The sequence below is a fragment of the Salminus brasiliensis genome, chromosome 2 (genome assembly GCF_030463535.1).
Source record: "Salminus brasiliensis chromosome 2, fSalBra1.hap2, whole genome shotgun sequence".
Classification (NCBI taxonomy): Eukaryota; Metazoa; Chordata; class Actinopteri; order Characiformes; family Bryconidae; genus Salminus; species Salminus brasiliensis.
The window spans coordinates 53,299,264-53,303,553 of record NC_132879.1 but is presented as its reverse complement, the minus strand read 5'-3'; the positions used below and the strand labels follow the sequence as shown (position 1 = coordinate 53,303,553).

The 4,290-nt window shown below is 44.8% G+C and overlaps 1 non-coding gene across 1 annotated transcript; it reads left to right on the top strand.

Annotated features, from left to right (window-relative positions):
* The first annotated feature begins 1,747 nt into the window (after positions 1-1,747).
* Positions 1,748-1,907, top strand: LOC140550371 (U1 spliceosomal RNA). The gene has a single exon (XR_011979076.1). It is a non-coding gene; the product is annotated as a U1 spliceosomal RNA (small nuclear RNA).
* The last annotated feature ends 2,383 nt before the right edge of the window (positions 1,908-4,290 follow it).

Here is a 4,290-nt window from a genome sequence, read left to right as displayed (position 1 = left end):
CTGGGGCGTCGACAGCCACACATACTCACATACACACACACACACACACACAGCGTCTTATGACAGCTCTCCAGAGCAGGAGCCACATGCGCCATTTGCACACAGGGCCTTAATTGGGCCTTTGATGTCCCTTCGAAAAAGGTGGCAGGGAGATGGAATGCTCTCATGTATCGCCTCAGATTGTTTATGAAGTACAAAAGAAGTGTTCTGCTCCTCCTCTTCCTCGGCTGCCGTCTCTTTTTCAGTGTGTGTGCATGCGTGCATGTGACTCCAAGTCATTACAGTGTGCAGCTCTTAGCAGGGTCATGGCGTCCCTGACTTCTGCTCACTAGTTAATTTTCCCTCCATAAATTCTTGGTAATATGAAGGCAGAAAGGGGCTTCCAGTATGTGTGTGTGTGTGTGTGTGGGGAGGTTTTGTATGTTTCTCTATGTGTGTCTGTGTGTGTGTGCGGGTGTGTGTGCACAGAGGGGCGGAGAGGGGTGAATTCCCGCTGCCACCGCTGATCAAATGGAACAACAAGGGCAACGCCTGCTAATGCAGGGAGCTGTTTAGCTGTGGGCTTCCTTTTGAAATGATGATGATAATGGATTCAGTCCGCTCATTAATGGAGTCCGAGTGCTCGTTAGAGTGAACAAACAAGCCGGCCTGTCAGCACTGGAAATGCCAAGTGCCGGCAACTGTCTCCATTTTATCTGAGGAGACCGTGCTCTCGCCATTTACCCGCTTCACCCCTCGCTCACTCCCACACACACACCACCCCCGGCATCAAAGTCAGTGTTGGCACTGCACCAGCGCCACACGCCCAGCCTACTCCCAGCCACGAGGTCGGGAGGTCAAGAGGCTGAAATCGATTCCCTCTCCCCAAACGACCCACCTACTGAAGCTTTATGCTCATCTACTCGAGGTAGAGGGACTGTTTTCCAGTGTTTCTTAACCTTTTAAGCAACGCTTCGTTTCTGGGCCTGTAATAGCAAATATTGAAACTCTGTAATCCTATAATAGAAGCTGGTAGGCAGGTGCTTTAGTGGACTGTGGGTTTTTTGATGAAGCAGATCAGGTTTTGGTGAAAAATGGCAGATTATTCCCTTAAATCTTAGACTTAATAATCAGCTATTGGTCTTAAAGGGTCAATTTAAAGAAGAAAAAACAAAAAGGGAAAAAAAAACATACAGTCCATATAAAAAAAACCAAGCTGTAATAATAATCATTTTGTATCCATCGCTTTTGTGACGTCACACCAACTAGCCCATTTACATGTGTATACATCTGTTTAGCCTACAGCAGTATAGCTCCACCCATTTACACTGAATTAATGATATGGCCTAAACAAAATATCATAGAAAAGACAACAAAAAAATGCAAAAATCATAGACACTGATATAACAATATGACAATACACACAAAAGTACACAATAACCACACCAACCCAACCACAACAACACACTTTAAGGGCTCTTTGTAAAGCTTTAGTATTACCCCCACCGCACACACACACACACACACACACACACACCCAACCACCCTTTTAAATAGTTTGCCAAGAAAAATCAGATTATGACTTCAGACATCAGATGCCTCCAGTCAGCCAAAGACATGGTATGGGATCTGAAGTTGCTTCTTTACTTTAGATCGAGAGATGCTATGCTAATATTGCTAAACAACACTGGATTTAGACTGTCACTCAACTCACACAACTCACATAAACATAAACTCACATACAACTCATATCTACACAAACATGGCCATACTTACCTGGCAGGGGAGACCATTATCAAGAAGGTGGTTCACCCAGGGTATGGCTCAGCTATTGCACTCCAGTTGTGCTGACCCCTGCGAATTCCCCAAATGTGGAACTCTCGACTGCAATGTTTGGTAGTGGGGGACTGCGTTAGCGCTCATCCCTGATTCTCTGGGGCAGTGGTGGCTCAGCAGTTAGAGCACTGGGCTATTGATGACAGGGTTGTGGGTTCGATACCTGGGCTCAGCAAGCTGCCACTGTTGGGCCCTTGAGCAAGGCCCTTTACCCTCTCTGTAACCCAACTTTGCTGGAGTTGGCTGCCCACCGCTCTGGGGGTGTGTGTGTGTACTCACTGCCCCTAGTTCACTAGTGTGTGTGTGTGTGTGTGTTCACGACCACAGATGGGTTAAATGCAGAGGATACATTTTGTTGTACAGTGACAAATACGTGCACCTTAAAAAAAAAAAGGGTAAACCTGCTCAAAATGCATCCGGATCTTCACTTGTTTGGCCTAGATTTACCATTTAGCCCATGAAAACTGTGGGTCATTAAGTAACCGGAACCACTTTTAATGTGGTATCATTCCATGGGCTGTGGTCCAGGTTTTAAACACTTCAGTAGTACTTTAAAATGGTGTGTTATGCAGAGGATAAAACCACTGTAACTAATTTTTTGTTGTATTTTATATATAAATACATTAAAATACAAATTAAATTAAAATCTCCATTTGTGTGAACTCCCCCCTCATTGGCAATGTCCCCAATGCTAGGAGCGTGAACGAGGTTCCCCAGCTCCGATACAACAGCTAAGAGACACCTGTGCTGACCAACACCGTTCTAGGAGTGATGTGGAGAGGACGTAGCGTCAACCAGCCCCTGAGAGAGCAAGGCCAATTGTGCCCTCTGGGGCTCTGGCTGCTGACCCATAATTTGAACCAGCGACCATCAGATCAGAGTGGCAACATCTTAGTCCACCGGACCACTCGAAGCCCCCAAATCCGTTCAATTTTTGAAGTTAATAAATTAAGAGTTTGGCTTGGCTGATTTTAGACTTTTCTGTTCCATGAATAAATCAGATTAATTGGACTCAGCCATAACATTAGCAACACTGACCGTTGCAGTGCTATATTAGGCAGCAAGTGAACAGTCAGCTCTTGAAAGTTGGAGCAGTTGTTAAAAGTAGGGGGAAAATGAGCAAGCATAAGACTCTCAGAAACTTTGACAAGAAACCAAACTGTCATGGCTAGACGACCGGGTCAGAACATCTCCAAAGAAATGGTATACCAAAAGTGCTCTGAGAAAGGACAACCGGTGAACCAGCAACAGAGTCAAGGACACCTTTGGCTTATTGATGGTCATGGAGACCCCACCTCACAACAGACAGGACTTAAAGGATCTGCTGCTACTGTTGGTCTTGCTGCCAGATACCTCAGCAGGACACCTCCAGAGGTTTTGTGGAGTCCATGCTTCGAATGGTCAGATCTGTTGTTGTGGTGGAACAAGGGGGACCATCTCAAGCCAAGCCAAGAACCATGGTCATGCGTTTTTAACTCTTATCTTTACGCACGTATGACAGCAGAATTACAGGAACTCTAATAAACTTCTCCTGATGATCTCAACTTCCTGAGAAGCATGAAGCAGATTCCTTTCAGTGCAATTCTCTGCTTTTGTCACATTGATGACACGTTGTCTGAGAGATTTCACTGCGTGCAGGACTCTCACTTTTTTAAGTTTTATTTTTGGTTAAAAAAAAAAAAGTTTCATTAAGTCAAAGTGCTCCCAGTACACTCGCTCTTAAGATGGAGAAGGAGGGTGATGGTGGGGGGGGGAGTTATTGACTCGTCTTACCTTCAGTCAGATTGAAGACTCTGTAGAGGTTCTGAAAGGGTAGAAACAGAAAATGGCTGTGGGATTGATTCCGATTTTTTTTTTCTCTTCATGCATGCTTCAATTAAACATTGGCTGAGTTAAACTGAGTCATCTAGTGTATGTCAAACGCTCCTCGATCCTCCAGTGTCTTTCAGCCCATCAAAAAATAAAATGACAACATCTTGTCAGGAAGTCGAGAGATCAGAGGAGTGTGGTTCCACTCGGGCCTGTCATCGCCTTACGAGAGAACCGGCTTCCAACAAGCATGTAATGATATGCACACACTTCACGTCGACTACTTAGGCTGATATTCTCTGCCTTAGAATTCATTTACATCCTCTTCTCTCCTATCTTTTCAATTACCACTTTTGGGCTAATGCCGTGCAATAGCTGCTCTTTGAGTTGCGCCTCGACGTATGGCTTTTTTTCTACCCACATCTATATGGAAATCCATTGTACCGGACTGTATCGGCAGCGCGCCAGACGGAGGAGCGTGGTAATGATCCTGTTTTTGTGATTTGAGTTTTTTTTATTCTCCAAGCACAACAAAGTGTGTGTTTCCAAGTTTCCAACAACACTCTGTTCTTCATGAAAGGGCCATTTGATCATATCCTCCTGTTTTGTCAGCGAATGAAGAGGGGGAGAACAAAAAAAAAAAATCTCACCAATGAAGAGTCATTT